Source organism: Ranitomeya imitator, chromosome 3 (genome assembly GCF_032444005.1).
Source record: "Ranitomeya imitator isolate aRanImi1 chromosome 3, aRanImi1.pri, whole genome shotgun sequence".
Taxonomy (NCBI): domain Eukaryota; kingdom Metazoa; phylum Chordata; class Amphibia; order Anura; family Dendrobatidae; genus Ranitomeya; species Ranitomeya imitator.
Window position 1 is genome coordinate 202,192,798 of NC_091284.1, and position 20,207 is coordinate 202,213,004.

The following is a 20,207-nucleotide window of genomic DNA, read 5'->3' on the forward strand; positions in this document are numbered from 1 at the left end:
AAGGCAGCATGAAACCGGAAGCGTGCAGGGGAACCACGTGGGGCCCCACGTGATCCCACCAGCAACGCTCACCATGGATACCGCTACCACAGATGGAGAACGCATACATAGGGTAAGGCATAATACAGGATCACCACACCAGCGAGGGACAGAAAGAAAGGGGCCAGAAAAAGCAGAGGAAGAGTACGGACCACAGAGACCCCCGATACCAATGTGGCACAGAATACATAAGCAGATGACAGGTCAATAAATGGCAAAATAAGACAAAAAATATATACATATCACAAAATATATATATTAATAAACGCCATAACAATAACACATCTGTTGATGGAAATAAACAAACAGTATAATCATTCTATACACACTCATTTGTATCCAAGGGTAAATATAGGGTCCAGAGATACCCCATTATCCGATATCATAGTCCATATAGCTGGCTACGTCCCATAACTTAGGACAAACAGTATTTCACTTTAACTTAGAGTCCATAAGGTAATAGTATGTCAATCATGAAAAAAGGGAAGTAGACAGTTGGTATTTGTCCCAGAGGGTGAGTATGGTATCCTGAAACACTCCATTATCCGGCACCGAAATCCGTATAGCTGACACACTCTTGCATCATAAGTTGCGCAGTATATAATATATCACTTCTGATAACGATCCATAGAGTAGAAATACATCAGTCATAAGGCCAAAGAGGTAAACAGTTAATCTAAAAGGTATAAAAGAAGAATTAAAAACAAAAAACGGATGGCTGTCCGCAAAGAACACACACATTCACATTACTGAGGTAGAAAAGGAGCAAAGCTTAAATGCTCATTGAGCCCGAGGGGGTGAACAGTCCGAAGTGTCCATATCCACCTCGATTCGAGGCATGCCAACCTCGAGGAGAGTTTTCCCCCCCGAATACCAACGTTAAGGGAATCAATGCCCCTAAACCTAATGAGGCTCCCATTACTCCCATGAAAAAGTTTAAAATGTTTTGGGAGTGTATTTAAAGTAGAAATATCCGTGCAACTAGCTGCAGCCTCGATTCCACGGACGTGTTCACGTATCCGGATTTTAAGAGGACGAGTAGTTAGACCGACATAAATTAAGCCACAAGGGCACGTGGCGTAATATATGACGTACCGTGTATTACATGTGATTACTTTCTTGATCTTATATACTTTGCTACTCCCAGAATAAGAGAAGATGTCAATCCGAACCATGTTGGGGCATGCCACACATTTGCCACAAGGGGCTGATCCACATCGCCTGGTGGCATTATCCAGAAACGTGGTTCTAGGAATCCCCTCATAGTGACTACGTGTCAGGTGGTCCTTGAGGTTCCTAGCCCGCCTAAAGGACATAAGTGGATGTTCCGGCAATATTTTAGAGATGGTGTTATCAATTTTGAGTATAGGCCATGACTTCAAAAGGGCCTCACGGATCTTGGGTGCCTGAGAACTAAAATTAGTTATAAATCGTAGTTTCTGGCCAGATCGTGAGGCGCCCCTCACAGAATTATCATATAGAAGAGATGTTCGTGTAGTGGCCTTGGCTCTATTATATGCCTTTTTTATAGATCTCCTGCTGTAACCGCGATTAAGAAATCTGGTTTGTAGCTCTTCAGCCTGTCGCTCAAAATCTAACTCAGATGAGCAGATCCGGCGCAGGCGAAGAAACTGCCCAGTGGGTACAGCCCCAATAATATGCGACGGGTGGCAAGACGACGCATGTAGTACGGTATTAGTTGAAGTAGGCTTACGAAAAAGATCAGTTTGGACGAGACCAGAGGGATGCTTCCTAACCATGACGTCAAGGAAGTCAACTTGCACAGCGTCCCACTTAAAGGTTAAATGAATGTTAAGGTGGTTGTCATTCAAAGACGCCATGAAGGCAAGGAGGTCCTCAGATGCCCCCTGCCAGATCAAAAATACATCGTCGATGTACCGGGTCCAAAAAAGGACCCGGTCCATCGACGCGTACCGATCAGACAGGAAGAGGTCCCTCTCCCACAGCCCCAGGAACAGATTAGCATAGGATGGCGCGAACGCCGCCCCCATGGCTGTCCCCTGGAGCTGCAGGAAGAAGGACCCCTTAAAAACAAAAAAATTGTGTGTTAATGCAAACTCAAGTAACGCCAAAATCAATTTACAAAAATCAGGGGAAGAGCCGGATAAGCCAAGGAAAAAACGTACAGCGTTAAGACCATCTAGATGTTTAATACTAGTATATAATGATTCTACGTCAGCTGTCGTCAAGATGGTATCATCGTCCAAGTGGACTGAATCTACCTTTTTGAGCAGCTCTCCAGTGTCCTTCAGAAAAGATGGCAAATTCTCAACTAGAGGTTGCAGATGGAAATCGATCCACTGGTTGACTTTTTCAAGGAAGTTTCCATTCCCTGAAATGATCGGTCGACCAGGTGGCACCCTGGCATCCTTATGTATCTTGGGAAGAAGATAAAAGGTTGAGACTGCCGGTTCGGACACACGAAGTGCCAATGAGAGTTCCTTAGTGATTACCCCGCTATCGACGGCAGAGTCCAGGATGTTGTTTAACTCAGAACAGAAAGCCGATAAGGGGTTAAAGGTCAATTTGCGATAGCATACGGTGTTATTCAATTGCCGAAAGGCTTCTTTTTCATACATCGATTTCGGCCAAATGACCACATTACCCCCCTTGTCGGCTGGCTTGAGAACAACATCCTGGATACTCTTTAAATGTTGCAGCCTCAACCTTTCCTCACGATTGAGGTTATCTCTCCCAAGATGTTGCGGTATTTTAAGAAGGTCCTGGGTGACCACCTGGACGAACAGATCAGTATGAGAACATGTAGAAAGGGGAGGAAACTTCCTTGAACGTGGTCTGATAGAAGATGGGATCTTACCTTCCTCAGGTATATTCTCACTGGAGAGCTCCTCAAGCACCCTTAGCGCATCCTGCTCTTCCTCTGTAGGAAATAAACGGTGTAAATCATTATCAAAAAAATGGCATTTAAACAATAATGAGCGAGCAAAAAGGTGTAGATCTTTAATAACCGAAAAAACATCAAAGCCCGCCGTGGGGGAAAATGATAGACCTCTACTCAACAAAGAGATATCAGCAGGGGAAAGCGTATGGCTACTAAGATTAATCACCTTATTGTCCTTCCCTGTGCGATCTGGCGAATGTGAGACATGTCTCCTGTATGGATGGTAACCCCGTGCTCTATTCAAAGCTGTCCCGGAACGTGTTGTCATAGAAGAGACATCCGACTGCCCGCTCAGAGAGGACAGGGAAGTAGTAGATGGTACTTGCTTCAATGGATAGCCCGTTTTGGCCTTCCTCCAGTGATATACCACATTTTGTTGATAGTCCCTCTGCTTGCGTCCAAATTTACTGATTTGTGTGTCGTGAATATTTTTAACCGTGGAATCGAGAGTTTTCTCTAAGCTAGAATCAAACGCACGGATTTTCTCAGGGGGGCATCCCTGTATTCCTAAATAAAGTATTTGTTGCATTTTCTAGACCTGATTGTTGAGTGGAAGTTTCCTTCCCCCCCCCCTTTCAATATACCATACCTGTCTGTCATTGTGTTCCACGCCGTAATCCATGTCTGGGAGCTGAATAGTTTAGAACCTGGATGGTACCAAGATGCAACCGTCCAGTCTGAGAACCACTGGTGAATGAGCTGCTGTGAGCGCAGCATCCGTGACCAGCAGCCCCCAGCCGTCAGCTTTCCCTCTGCTGGTTTTGAAAATTGCGGGGGAGACAACGCCATTTTTTTCAGAAAAATAATCTTTTATTAATTAAATACATGCATGGTGAGCTGCACATACAATGTACTAATTGTATTTGTCACTGATATCTATATATCTACCTATTCCATTTGTATTTACTGTATGTAATCCATCTCTTTTATCCTGTCGGTGTTAGTGCTGGCGGAACACACCAAGTAAATATAACGATAGTAAAGGTGCGTTTGCAGCCCGGGGTCCACCGTGCAGGAGTGGAACCTGCTGCTAGATAATGGCGGCACTATATGGCGGTATCACACCAGAATAGACACGGTTTCCGTCACCCGGTCTGTACAGGAGTGAACTCTGTTGCTTCACAGAGTCGCAGGGAATCAAGGAAGTACTGTGCCCTGTTAGCTGTCACAGGGAGCAGCAAATGAATACTAGTGGGATCCCTGCAATTCACCCCCACTATGCTGGCGCTTGATCCCGCTCTGACCCTCGGTGGCTTTTGAGCCCACGCCTGAGAATGCCCTGAGTCAGATGCAGAGATCGAGTGGGATTTCCCACCCTACACTGAGAAATTATCAGGAGTAATTGAAGATAGCCACACAGAGTGCATACAGCACCGCCCTGGTGGTCATTGCTGGTTAGACGCAGTACAGATCATGCTCTTGTGTAAAGATTAGCCCTGTCAGGTGCTAGTTAACTCCAACATTAGCGAGCATTCAACGTCACTAGGAATGGGAATGATTAAGGAGCAATCACCTGAACAGGCATACAAACACACACACATGATAACCGATTTATAGTAGCGCATGGCTGTGCTGCCATGTGAACCTTTTATAACTGTAGCTCTCCAGGACTTTCCTAGTGGACAAATAGGAGCTCCTACAGGACCTGAGCATGTGATCCCCGACCTCCAATGACAGGTCTTCCCTTGGGCATGCTGAGAAGGAGAAAAGCAGGCCTTAGTCCCAGGAGAGCCTGCTCGCCACTGAACAGTACTGGTCATAATGGCTAAACCTGAAAGTCCAGCAGTAACCAAACGTGCAGTATCTGTCTGAGCCAGGCACTGGGATCAATGTCTCTGCTGAGCAGGCTCCACTGTGGCTGGAGGAGAATGAAAGACCGCAGTGGAGGTGGTTCGAGATTCTCCCTGTGCAGTGGCGGGAACTCAACACCTAACAGTCGGTTCCTGCTGAGATTTTACACTACCACGGCTGCTGAATTGCATGCTTTTCTTCTATCTATCTAGGAAATATATACATATATATATATATATATGTGTGTGTGTGTCACTGACATCTATAAATCTATGTATTCTATGTGTATATACTGTATCTATTTTATCTATTCTATTTTAACCTGTCTCTCTGTGATTTTACTGAGCGCAGCACTTGAATTACGGGCTTTTATTCTATCTTTTTCCAAATGTTACCGACTTTTTCTGATTTTAAGAAAAATGCTCGTGTTACCGATCATGAATCCGAATGTACCATATTTGTTCAGAATTTGCTTGGCTCATCTCTAGTCCTTAGACCATAGTGAATTGCTGAAAAACCTTTTGAAGGTCAGAGCCTGAGAGCTTGTGAATAGTGGAGTATTGATTAAATAGAAAGTACACATTTCAGAAGTGCTATGGTGCACTTCTAAGAAGTCTTTAAAATGATTGGACTCATACCCCAACTGATCAGCACAGTGTTAAAGGGTCTACAACATGCAAAAAAAAACAATTCTTTAACCTTGTTAACAAATATTTTTGCAAGGTAAGAAATTAATCTCTTGTTGCACTGAGACAAGAAATAATTTTTATGTAAATAAATAAATAAATATCATCAACCAAAGCTACAGAAAGACAACTCTTTTTCAAAGACTATGGATTCAATTTTAATATAACTGGTTAATGCAAATGCTACTTTTAATTATGAAACATGCCTGCCATTTCAGAAAGTCATTAAAACAATTTTATTGTTTCAAATATTACATTCTGTTGATCATTAAATACTTTTAGATATAGGCAGGATTTTAATCCAAAAACTGTTGATAGATACCATAATATATTTAGCTGAAATGTATAGATTTGCTGTTAAACTACATAATTTGTATAGATCAATGACAAATTGTCAAAAAGAAGTTTAAAAAACCAATAGAAGTTTCAATTATGTATTTAAACCAGGATATGGTTTAGAATGTTTTTTTGCTTTTAAGTTAATGCTAAACTTACCTGGAGCAGCCAGTGCCAGGCAGCAGCTGCCAAGGCAAACAGGATCATGAGGTGCATTAAAAGAGGTCTGGATACACATGATGAGAGCATTATACTGCCTCTGTACAAATCCCTAGTTAGACCGCACATGGAGTACTGTGTCCAGTTTTGGGCACCGGTGCTCAGGAAGGATATAATGGAACTAGAGAGAGTACAAAGGAGGGCAACAAAATTAATAAAGGGGATGGGAGAACTACAATACCCAGATAGATTAGCGAAATTAGGATTATTTAGTCTAGAAAAAAGACGACTGAGGGGCGATCTAATAACCATGTATAAGTATATAAGGGGACAATAGAAATATCTCGCTGAGGATCTGTTTATACCAAGGAAGGTGACGGGCACAAGGGGGCATTCTTTGCGTCTGGAGGAGAGAAGGTTTTTCCACCAACATAGAAGAGGATTCTTTACTGTTAGGGCAGTGAGAATCTGGAATTGCTTGCCTGAGGAGGTGGTGATGGCGAACTCAGTCGAGGGGTTCAAGAGAGGCCTGGATGTCTTCCTGGAGCAGAACAATATTGTAACATACAATTATTAGGTTCTGTAGAAGGACGTAGATCTGGGGATTTATTATGATGGAATATAGGCTGAACTGGATGGACAAATGTCTTTTTTCGGCCTTACTAACTACTGTATGTTACTATGTTACTATGCTCAGTCAAATGCTGTCTTTTACTATTGCATAAATTGAATTCTGTTTGATCATCTTTGAACAGCTAAAGTATGAAGAATGGCAATAAAATTATATTTAACATTTTTATGCATAAGATATTTATTTTGTAGCAAGTCAGTTGAAAGGTCCACCTCTGGACTCCTATGTAGGTTTTTTATGTATTTTTAATGGGTGTAAAATTGATTAATAGGGAATCAAATTCAATATGGGTACTAAATATTTAGAAATTTGCTGAAGTCAATGAATTTAAACAATTTACAATTGCACTTTACACAAATGGCCATCAATTTACACATTGCAGAAGACTACATTAGCCAGAGAATGATGTAAGGACTTGGACAGGTATACGAGGCAGTCACCAACATTTGAAGAGTTTCTCCAAAGTCTTAAATACTGACCTTTGGAATTTCATGTTTCAAAGTTCTAGGATAGTGATTCTCCCAATCTAGCAGACTGTTTGTCTCAATTGGCTTTCAGTATACGATATTGTATAAGTTCTCTAATAGAGTTTTTATGATCAAAATATAGAGGAAATGTCTTCTCTTAGTTTTGATTTGACTTGTGAGAAAAATGGCCAAATCATTGTTGTTTAGAAGCACTACAAAGGTATAGAAGGCCTTTTAAGAGTTCTACCACAGCATCACAATGTCATCAAAATGCATTCATAAAATAATAGATGAAGAATATTGCTCCATATCTGATAGGCTTGTCTGTGAAAATCATCTCATCTTATGGCAGAAAAGATCAAGCTGTGGTGCACAGGGACTGTGTATGGAAATCCCAAGTATCTGGAAGCCTACAAACAAGAAGATAATTTTAAGTACACTGAAAAAGAACAATAGGAGAACAAAAAATTTATGTGCAGCAAATTAAAAGCTCAATGTCTTGTATAGCCTCACAACAATTTTGACCTGGACCTTGCTTCAACTTGGAGGCTAGAAGGGAATGTATTGGGGGAAAAGGGTAATACCTTCAAGCTTTTTAAGACTACCTATCATGTATCTGGCATAAGAGGAATGTACGCCTGTGAAAAAACTTTCAATATTTTGTCAACCTAATTACTGTTATTTTGGGTGCTACTATTAATATCTTTTATAATTAGGTGACGCCTGCAATGATGTAATGCTCTTTTGAATCTTGATCAAAAAAGAGAAGTAATAAACAACCATATCTTTCACCTGTCCAATGTGAAAATAATCAATACTGTTCCACGACAATCTGGATGATTTTGATAGTGGTCACATCATGCAGCGAGCAGTGCCATAAGTGAGATCACCAGGGTTCATCAGAACACTGATGTGACTGCTCTCCAAATCATCCAGCTCATCAAGGGACAGTATGGATTAACTTCACGTTAAACAGGTTATGGTTTTAATTATTTTTCTTTTTTGACATGGACATGGAAATGAGCGGATTAGGCATTTCCTTGTTTATTTTTTTTCTGTTTCTTTTTACAGGGAACAAAGGTTTGAATGGATTAGGCATAAAGGTTAGCATAACTGTGCTTTCTTTATTTTTATTTCAAATAATGGAGTCAGTGACTTTCTTTCAAACAACGGATTTTATTCTGGCTGTGTCTTTTTTACAATCTAACTATGGGGTTAGTAATGGAGGCAACTTAAAGGCGCCTCTCCAATATTAACCTGTAAGCAACCCTACAAATATTATTACACTTGCAACCATATGAGGGCAAGTGGGAGGAGTTAGGCAAAGCACCTAAATAGACACATCTAATACATGCAACGTTTCTGGGGTGGCTGCTGACTGCTTATTTTTAGCCAAGGGGGAGGCAATATCTATTGCCCCTTACCAGTCTGAGAATACCAGCCTGCAGCTGTTCACTTTCACTTGGCTGATTGTCAAAAATGGGGGGACAAACAAGCCATTTTTTAAAGTTATTTATTTAAATAATTTAAAAAATGGCAAGGGGCCCCTCTATTCTTCACAACCAGCCATAGTAAAGCTTACAGCTAAGGGTTGCAGACCGGAGCGGTCAGTTTTGCCTGTGCCGGTTATCAAATATAGAATAGACCCCACTTTATTTTTTTTATTTATTTATTTATAACACCGGCACCATATGATGAAAACTTCCACCAGTGGTGCCTGCTCATGCTGTTATTTTTTCATGTGAGAGTACACATGTGTACATGGGTGCATATATATATATATATATATATCTGTGTGACCGCATATGTTTACACACAGGCTCCTTTAATAACCCTATATGCACAGTCACCCGTATCACCACAGGGTCCGGCATTATGTCCCCAGGCTTGCACACTATAACATACATAGATGCGCAATAATGCTTATAGCCACTATGACATGCACGAGTTGTTACAGTCTGATATGTACAGACATCTAAAACAGTCCTGCATGTGTGGTTTCACTAGTGGTCACATAGATTCATTCAGACGCTGACAAGCAGCCCTATTGGTGCATGTGACTATAGACAGGGACGCCTAACTCCTGGCATTCTGCTGCCCACGCGAGCACTCAGCACCTACTGAGCATGCTCGGAGTCTCTGACACAGAGAGCCACATCACTTCCGGTTTTAAGGGGCTCATTTCCGGTGCAGCTATGCCGGCTACAGCATTTAAACTGAGCAGCTCCCAGTTCCCTCACATGCCGCAGCAGCAGGGCGCAGGAGCGCCGCTCATCCAGCACCCTCCATTCACGTCACTACAAGCCTCAGGAGTGCTGCCCGCACGGGTCATCCAGCTATACACAGGTACTCTGCTTGGTCCACCTCCAGCCCACCCATTACATTGTACCACTATTGCCTTACAGTACCCTTTAGACTGCACCCCTATATATCTTTAACAGGCCCACTACGGATGTCACAGCCTCTGTGTGCCACTATCGCTTTGCATTACAGAACAGCATATTCCCAGCCTGTTCCAGGTTAAGGTAATGACACTAACTTTCTGACTACACCGATATCATTTGTGGACAACTATTCTACCACCCCCTCTGTGTACATCCTTGCAGTCATGCCCCCTGAAATATATATAGTAGGGATTATTATTTGGGTCTTATCTGGATGTCTCAGTGCGCCCTCTATATGTGCATGTGTGTGTGTATGTGTGTGTGTGTGTGTATGTATGTGTGTATGTGTGTGTGTATGTGTGTGTGTATGTGTGTGTGTATGTATGTGTGTGTGTATGTATGTGTGTATGTGTGTGTGTGTATGTATGTGTATATGTGTGTATGTGTATATGTGTGTATGTATATATGTATATATATGTATATGTGTGTGTATGTATTTATTCCATCCGTATATAACTCTGCTATTTCATTATCCACCACAGCGACAGCTTATATACCAAGGGACTTGCCCTCCTACCCTATGCCTGCCACCTACATATGTATCCTAGCGTGCATCAAGGTAACTAGCTTATGCCTCAGCCCTATTCCTGATAGGTACCTCCTTGAACAGATATGGCAGACACTTGTTTATAGAGATTGTTGTCCTTTCTCAGTAGTCTCCTACCATCTCTGGCTCCTCTTTTTGTAAATATGTGTAGATATCGTTTGTTTGCCTATTTATATTCCATGTATTGGTGTATATAAACTTGTATATATTTCAGTTTATTCACATGGTTTATCATTGTTTTTATCCTTCTTTATGTTGCCAGGTCTAAATCTGTTTTCTTTACTCCCGTAGTAACTCCATGAATAAGGCCCGGGAGGGTCGAAACGTTGGGTTTCTATCTGCTCTTTTTGTTTCCTTTTTGTGGCAACCTGTTTTGTGAACACAATAAACTTGTTATATATTTGCATCATACCAGCTTCAAGTGTGCGGTAATTTTTGATATTGGACATGCTGTTATCAGCGACAGCCTGCGTAGGCTGAATAGAGTAGTACTCTCTTATCAAGCCAATTCATGTGACTGGATGCAACCTTTTTTACTGTCGATCACAACTGCTGCCTCATGCTGTCATCTCACAGTGTGGGAACCACAATGGTAATGATCTTACAGCCTATCAGAGCAGCTGGTGTTTCTTGCACTGTCATGCAGATGGCAGCATGGGAAAAACCCGATGTTTTGGTTGCTGAACCTGAAGAGTAACACAGACTTCATGGAGAGGTCCACCTTCCAGGTGCATGCTTGAACACTAGGTGTATGGTATGGACCCCAAAGTTTATTGTTCGGGTTTGCCCTTTTCTAGTAAAGAACCATTCACTTGAGTTATGCAGTATAGCTAAGTTCAGTTCAATATCTTCTTATTTTGATGTAAGTTAAATACTCAGAAAAGCTTAATTTTTAAAGAAATTACACCTTTTAGATTTGTAACTTCAATTCGTTCTTTTTTCAGTGTCCATGCACATATCTTTGAAAACCATCAAGACTGACTTAGCAAACTATTTAGCTTTAGGCAATCCAAAATACCAAAAGAAAACAAGCATTTTCTTAAATCTATTAAAGAATGTTGTCACATATCAACATGATACAAGATTTTATCCATTTCTCGGCATGGACTAAAGATAGCAATAGAATAGTTTAAAATTCTGTATTGGATCCAACTTGTTTAAGAATGCTGAAACAATAGAGTAAAAAGTTAAGTGTCTACTTTTTTCTATTACGAAACGACTATGAAAACTCAATACACTGCAAGATTATAGATTGTACAGGTCAACTTAAATAAGCTGGAAAGATGAATACGTAAATTACAAGCGGATTTTCAATATGTAATAAAACACCTATGGACTAATTCATTAGGACTAGCATTTCATGCACAAGTCTTTATTACAGGTACGCGTTCACAACTAAAATGTTCATAATTAGTGTTGAGCGATACCTTCCGATATTTGAAAGTATCGGTATCGGATTGTATCGGCCGATATCCAAAAAATATAGGATATCACCGATACCGATATCCGATACCAATACAAGTCAATGGGACACAAATATCGGAATGTATCCTGTAATGGTTCCCAGGGTCTGAAGGAGAGGAAACTCTCCTTCAGGCCCTGGGATCCATATTCATGTGTAAAATAAAGAATAAAAATAAAAAATATTGATATACTCACCCTCGGACGCGCCCTGGTTGTAACCGCTGCAACCGCCATGCTTCCCTTCCTAAGAATGAGCGCGTGAAGGACCTTCGATGACGTAGTGGCTTGTGATTGGTCGCATGACCGCTCATGTGACTGCTCACGCTACCAATCACAAGCCGCGACGTCATCGCAGGTCCTTCACGCGCTTATTCTTAGGAAGGGAAGCATGGCGGTTGCAGCGGTTACAACCAAGGCACGTCTGAGGGTGAGTATATCAATATTTTTTATTTTTATTCTTTATTTTACACATGATTCTTCTTCCCGATACCGATTCCCGATATCGCAAAAATATCGGAACTCGGTATCGGAATTCCGATACCGCAAATATCGGCCGATACCCGATACTTGCGGTATCGGAATGTTCAACACTATTCATAATTCTTTAAGAAGTGCATATCACTTAATTTAGCGCATGTAATCAGTGGCGTACACGTTCATGTAACATTTCTTCTGTAAGAAACTTTCCATAGATTTACCAAACAGGCATAGCCACCGTTACCCACCCATGTTCCTCTCCAGCCCCACTCAAATTGTCACAGCTGCTTTTGCAACATTTACAAAATGCGTTGCACAAAACATTTGTGACTATTTAAATATTATCACTCAAAATAATATGTGACACTCAATGTCAAGCCGTATCTGCAAAAAAAGTGATTACATTTGTGACTATTGCACTTAGCCACAAATCTTTTGCATGTACTCAACTTAACTAATGATGGAGAGTGTAAAAAATGCATAGATGAGCTACAAATGTTTAAAACAAAATCAAGTAGAATAATAATAGGGATTGAGATCTCTCAAGGCAACAGACTGATATTTTGCCTTAACAACTTTGAAAAAATAAGTCCTAAATGAAAACAAGCACACATAAATAGGGGTAATATATGTTATTTATTAAATTTGTTTACAACAAATATTCCTTGGGTCTCTTGAGAACACAATGGATCTAGACGTTATTGCTATCTGCTTAATGTGTTTATTTTCCTGATACTTGAATATTTTTTTCCCTTTTTAGCATGAAGGAATATGGGTGTTAAATAAATTTAATACATAACATATTTTGCCCTCATCTAAGAATGGTACTTATCTTTGTAGGACTTATGATTGGTTGCTTTAACCCCTTCACCCCAAAGCCTGTTTTCACCTAAGTGACAGGGCCAATTTTTACAATTCTGACCACTGTCACTTTATGAGGTCATAACTCTGAAACGCTTCAACGGATCCTGGTGATTCTGACACTGTTTTCTCGTGACATATTGTACTTCATGATAGTTGTAAAACTTCTTCGATATGACTTGCATTTATTTGTGAAAAAAACAAAAATTTGTCGGAAATTATGAAAATTTAGCAATTTTCAAACTCTTAGTTTTTATGCCCTTAAATTAGAGAGTTATATCACATAATATAGTTAATAAACAACATTTCCCACATGTCTGCTTTACATCAGCACAATTTTGGAAACATAATTTTTTTTTGTTAGGACGTTGTAAGGGTTAAAAGTTGACCAGCGATTTCTCATTTTTGCAACAAAATTTGCAAAACCATTTTTTTACGGACCACCTCACACTTGAAGTGACTTTGAGGGGTCTATATGACAGAAAATGCCCAAAAGTGACACCATTCTAAAAACTGCACCCCTCAAGGTACTCAAAACCACATTCAAAAAGTTTATTAACCCTTCAGGTGCTTCACAGGAATTTTTTGAATGTTTAAAAAAATTGAACATTTAACTTTTTTTTCACAAAATTTTTACTTCAGGTCCAATTTGTTTCATTTTACCAAGGGTAACAGGAGAAATTGGACCACAAAAGTCGTTGTACAATTTGTCCTGAGTACGCCGATACCCCATATGTGGGGGTAAACCACTGTTTGGGCACATGGCAGAGCTCGGAAGGGAAGGAGCGCCATTTGACTTTTCAATGCAAGATTTGCTGGAATTGAGATCGGAGCCCATGTCACGATTGGAGAGCCCCTGATGTGCCTAAACAGTGGAAACCCCCACAAGTGACACCATTTTGGAAAGTAGACCCCCTAAGGAACTAATCTAGATGTGTGGTGAGCACTTTGAACCTCCAAATGCTTCACAGAAGTTTATAATGTAGAGCCGTAAAAAATTTTTTTATTAATTTTCACAAAAAATTATCTTTTTGCCCCAAATTTTTTATTTTCCCAAGGGTAAAAGGATAAATTGGACCCCAAAAGTTGTTGTGCAATTTGTCCTGAGTACGTCAATACTTCAAATATGGGGATAAACCACTGTTTGAGCGCATGGCAGAGCTCGGAAGGGAAGGAGTGCCATTTGACTTTTCAATGCAAAATTGGCTGGAATTGAGATCGGACGCCATGTCGCATTTGGAGAGCCCCTGACGTGCCTTAACAGTGGAAATCCCCCACAAGTGACCCCATTTTGGAAAGAAGACCCCCTAAGGAACTTATCTAGATGTGTGGTGAGCACTTTTAACCCCCAATTGTTTCACTAAAGTTTAGAATGTAGCATTGTGAAAATTAAAAAATCATTTTTTCTTTCCACAAAATAATGTTTTAGCACGCAATTTTTTTTTCCCAAGGGTAACAGTAGAAATTGGACCACAAATGTAATTGTCCAATTTGTCCTGAGTACGCTGATACCCCACATGTGGGGGGGAACCACCGTTTGAGTGCATGGCAGAGCTCGGAAGGGAAGGAGCACCGTTTGAAATGCAGACTTAGATGGAATGGACTGCAGGTGTCATGTTGCATTTGCAGAGCCCCTGATGTACCTAAACAGTAGAAACCCACCACAAGTGACCCCATATTGGAAACTAGACCCCCCAAGGAACTTATCTAGATGTGTTGTGAGAGCTTTGAACCAACAAGTGTTTCACTACAGTTTATAACGCAGAGCCGTGAAAATAAAAAATATTTTTTTTTCACGAAAATGATATTTTATCCCCTATGTTTTTATTTTCCCAAGGGTAACAGGACAAATTGGACCCCAAAAGTTGTTGTCCAACTTGTCCTGAGAACGCTGATACCCAATATGTTGGGGGGAACCACTGTTTGGGCACACAGGAGAACTCGGAAGGGAAGGAGCACTGTTTTACTTTTTCAAAGCAGAATTGGCTGGAATTGAGATCGGACGCCCCCTGATGTGCCTAAACAGTGGAAACCCCCAATTATAACTGAAACCCTAACCCCAACCCTAACCCTAGCCCTAACCCTAACCCTAGCCCTAGCCCTAACCCTAGCCCTAACCCTAGCCCTAGCCCTAGCCCTAACCCTAGCCCTAACCCTAGCCCTAACCCTAGCACTAATGGGAAAATGGAAATAAATACATTTTTTTACATTTTATTATTTTTCCCTAACTAAGGGGGTGATGAAGGGGGGTTTGATTTACTTTTATAGCTTTTTTTGGCGGATTTTTATGATTGGCAGCTGTCACACACTAAAAGACGCTTTTTATTGCAAAAAATAGTTTTTGCATCACCACATTTTGAGAGCTATAATTTATCCATATTTTGGCCCACAGAGTCATATGAGGTCTTGTTTTTTGCGGGACTAGTTGACGTTTTTATTGGTAACATTTTCGGGCAGATGACATTTTTTGATCGCTTTTTATTCCGATTTTTGGGAGGCGGAATGAACAAAAACCAGCAATTCCTGAATTTCTTTTAGGGGGGCGTTTATACCGTTCCACGTGTGGTAAAATGGATAAAGCAGTTTTATTCTTCGGGTCAGTACGATTACAGCGATACCTCATTTATGTAATTTTTTTTATGTTTTGGCGCTTTTACACAATAAAAACTATTTTATATAAAAAAATAATTGTTTTTGCATCGCATTATTCTGAGAGCTATAACTTTTTTATTTTTCGGCTGATGATGCTGTATGGCAGCTTTTTTTTGCGGGACAAGATGACGTTTTCAGCGGTACCATGGTTATTTATATCCGTCGTTTTGATCGCGTGTTATTCCACTTTTTGTTCGCCTGTATGATAATAAAGCGTTGTTTTTTGCCCTGTTTGTTTTTTTTTTTTTTGCGGTGTTCACTGAAGGGGTTAACTAGTGGGATAGTTTTATAGAGCGGGTCGTTACGGACACGGCGATACCAAATATGTGTACATTTATTGTTTTTTTTTTTTTTTACATAAATAAATGGATTTATTGGGAAATGTTTTTTTTTTTTATTTGGGGATTATTTTTTATTTTTTTTTACACATTCTATTTTTTTTTTTTTTTACTTTCTAACATTGTCCCAGGGTGGGACATCTCTGTATTAGATCAGATCGTTGATCTGACACTGTGCATAGCACACTGTCAGATCAACGATCTGACAGGCAGCTTAGCTGGCTTCCAGGTCACTTCATGACCCGCAAGGAGTCCGGCGGCCATCTTGGATCCGGGGACTCCTTCCGGGTCACCGGAGCAACGCGATCTCATTGCGTTGCTCCGGTGGGAGAGCGCAGGGAGCCCCCGTCCCTGCGCGATCCCCCTCTATGCCGCTGTCACTACTGACAGCGGCATCAGAGGGGTTAAATGCCCGCGATCGGCGATAGCGCCGATCGTGGGCATTGCTGCGGGGTGTCAGCTGTCATATACAGCTGACACCCGCACCCGATCACCGCGGCGCTCAGCGCGAGACCGCGGTGATCGGTGCGCCGTACTAGTACTGCTGCTGGCACTAATGCAGTGCCGGCAGCGCAGTACTAGTACGGCGCATGTCGCGAAGGGGTTAAAAACACCTACTAGCTTTCTTGTGAATCAGTAATCTAACTTTGAAAGCATATTCACAACATTAACCATTTTAACTATTTAAATTATTAATTTCAAGAAATGTATAACATGTAGGAAATAGCTATATTCTTATGTGTCACTAGTAAAATAACAATAAATAATTAGAAAGAGTTAATGATGTTGATTGTTGCAATGTCTTAGCACTGGTAAGAGCAGAAAATAAGAAATAGCCCTTGGAAACAGTACCAAACAGTAACGTACTAAGGATGGTGTTGTGTGCTTCCCATCGCTCTGAAGAAAAGCATCTGTGATATAAAAACCAGGCTATGTATTACCAGCGGTATTTCCATAATTCCCCCAGGTATAAGAAGCCTAGCGTAAGATATGGTAGTCCAGTAACTATGTGCTAGGCAAGTGAGAGAGTGCTAAAAGACGCAGCTTTGGTGAGGGAGTGATACACATGGGTGGTCAAAAGGCTTTAGAAAGGAAATTGTGTCACATGGCATGCTGAAGAGCCACAGATGAAGATCAAGTGCAGAAAGATGCATTACTGCTACACTAATTCCTGGGTAATTTGTCCCCTTTATTCATTATTAGGCTGCTGGGACTTTATTGCTTTATGGTTTATTCTTTATGAAATGTAATGTAGCTATATGTATTTTGTTTCTACTGTAACTGAAATATGTTTATTTTATACTTGATGTAATATTTATCCGCAAACCATTTTTTATTACATGAAAGTAAGTATTATTTTTATATTCCTCTGCATTGATATCACTTTTTCAGGGGCATATTAATTTGAAGTTGTGAGGCTGCAGTTTTGTAGTGCCTCAGGGGGCCTTACGGTTCCTTTGCCACAATACTGTATGCCAGTGCTAGAAATTGAATTGAAAGATTAGGGCACAGATGTCATGGGGTTACCGTGACAGAGCAGAGCCAGAGGACTGCAACGTCTGATTGCTCCTACCCCGGTGCTGAGAATAAGCACTTCTCCATCATATTAAATGTTTTTTTCTTCTGGCAGAACAGGGGAATTTTTGCACTCAGCTGTGCTCGGTTAGTCATTCCTTTCCCCTATATAATCTGGGTTCGGCTACTAATTCTCATCAGAGCTAGCTTTTGCTGCATGGCTAATGGAGGGAAAGGAGTTGGTATCAGAAGGAGAGCTGGAGGAATTACTAGTGACTGTTATTTGGTTTGTACACGTAGTAATTCCCTAACCTTCTCTAATTTGTTTTTTTTCCCTTTCCTGCACACCCCGGTGGATTCCTCTGTTATATGGGGGGAAGGGAATAGATGGAAGGCTAACTTAGGAGATAAGGCAAGGTTGTAGGCCCTGGCATCTTTGCCATCTGAAGTATCCCAAGGATAAGGGAGATTAAAAGTGCTCCCTAGTGTTAGGGCCAGGAAAGGAGCTACTGGTGGCAGGTCAACCGACAGCTGTGTCATATGACACCAGATACAGATCTTTGCATCAGAGCCTTAGCGTTAGGCCGGGGTCACACTACTGTAGAATACAGACGAGTGCTATGTGAGAAAACTTCGCATAGCACTTGGACCATTGTTAATCTGTGAGGCACCTTACATCAACGTATTTTTTCTCAGGCATATTCGATGTGCATTTAAAATTGCAGCATGCTGCGATTGTATGCGTATGTCGTCCGAGACTCGCCCATGCAAGCCCATGGGTGCGAGAAAACCTCGGAAACCACACCGACCATTTGTCTAGCTTGCAACAAATAGGTACACATTTTCTTCATTTCAGCCCATTGAGCCATTAAATTCAATAGGAAAAAGCAGTGAGAAATGTAAAGCCATACGCATGTCATATGGATATCATACGGATGCTTAGGTGCGAGAAAATCGCATCACTGCATTGCAAACGCATTACACATGGATAACCATATGGAGAACACATGTGCGACTCTCAGCAGGGAGACTCCGACAGATCTTTCATACGTTAAGAGCGACCCTAGCCCTATTCCTGTGATGACAGACAGGAAAATAGTAAAAGTAAGAGGAAATGTATTTCCTTCATCAATATGGAAGGGATTTCTTTAGTTCAACTTCAATCGGAATCTTTCCATAATTCAAGTATAAGATCTACCAATACTGATTCTGATTTATAATATACCCTCTGGTATTTCTTATATCTGGCTTCATCATGTAAATGCAAAGGGAAGATGATAATATATATTGCTCTATTTCTCTCGTATAAAATCTGAGACCTTGTTACTCATATTCTCACAGAGATACAGAACATACAGTTTTCATATAATGTTTTCCAATTGCATTGCTGGCATTTTATTGATGTTGTGTGACCTTAAGTCACATATTTGTTTCTCTTAGAGGACTGAATTATGATCTCCTTCTAGTTCATATCTTTTAGAAATGTCACAACTCTGGTATTCTTTTACCTTGTTTAATTAAAAGAGGCTCAATCTTGCTGGTCCTTAATGTTACCCTTTATCTTGCTGTACACTACCCACAATGATATTCTTTTTATTCCATCTACCATCAACGTTTTGCTCCATGGTTTTGTATCATTTAGTTGATGATTTTCAACAATTCAATGATGTTCAATTTTAAACAGAAAAAGGGGAAAACACTCTATTTATAGGGCTAGGAAAACAATGTATTATAAAAGCCCACAAAACCAACAGCTATGTGCTGTTTGCAGCATTTATTAAAACTAAAGAAAAAAGAATAAAGCTGTAAAGAAAGACTACACAAACCATAAATAATTTAGAAACATATAGCTTTAGCATTAACATGTAAAACATTTTAAACATATATACTGTATGTGCATGGAAACACTATCATAAAAATACCAACAAATAACTCAGTGGTTATTAATAAAAAATACAAGACGCAAAATAGGCATAAACCCTGCTATAACTAAATAAGTAAAAAGCAAAAGTGCATCTAAATAACACAAGTTTCTTAGTTTCCAGCTGAAGGGCCCTCCCTTTTGCTCCCTAGACCACAGCCCAGCTTGCACAGAATGCAAAAATACAAAGAAAAAACACAAAAAATGAGCTTGGATTAAGTTGGTATACATGCATCACATAAACGCATGTTCACTTTGACCATAAAGCATAAAAAAATCTACAAGAAGGAAAATATACATAAACGATGCTGTAACTTAATAAGTAAAAAGCAAAAGTGCATCTAAATAACACAGAGTTCTTAGTAATACTGTTTTTGATCAAAACTAGCATAAAAGCCATCCCACCACGACAAGGTGACCCTGATCGGGACGGTCCTACACTTTCTAATTTTAAAAACCTTACCATGTGTCAGAATAGACCTCAGTGTGTGACTAAAGGCAGACAAAAGGACCGGGTACCGAACTGTGGACACTAGTGTTGAGCGATACTGTCCAATACCTGAAAATATCGGTATCGGATAGTATCGGCCGATACCCGAAAAGTATCGGATATCGCCGATACCGATACCCGATACCAATACAAGTCAATGGGAAGGTATCCTGATGGTTCCCAGGGTCTGAAGGAGAGGAAACTCTCCTTCAGGCCCTGGGATCCATATTAATGTGTAAAATAAAGAATGAAAATAAAAAATATTGATATACTTACCTCTCCCGAGGCCCCTGGACATCACCGCTGGTAACCGGCAGCCTTCTTTGCTTAAAATGAGCGCGTTTAGGGCCTTCCATGATGTCACGGCTTCTGATTGGTCGCGTGCCGCTCATGTGACCGCCACGCGACCAATCACAAGCCGCGACGTCATTCTCAGGTCCTAAATTCCTAGAATGAGGAGTTTAGG

General features: G+C 40.6%; 1 long non-coding RNA gene across 1 annotated transcript; it reads left to right on the plus strand.

The window, feature by feature from the left end:
• Window positions 1–9,212: 9,212 nt before the first annotated feature.
• On the plus strand, window positions 9,213–10,035 carry LOC138671996 (uncharacterized). Its single transcript, XR_011319523.1, has 3 exons — window positions 9,213–9,378; window positions 9,474–9,557; window positions 9,959–10,035. It is a non-coding gene; the product is annotated as an uncharacterized lncRNA (long non-coding RNA).
• The last annotated feature ends 10,172 nt before the right edge of the window (window positions 10,036–20,207 follow it).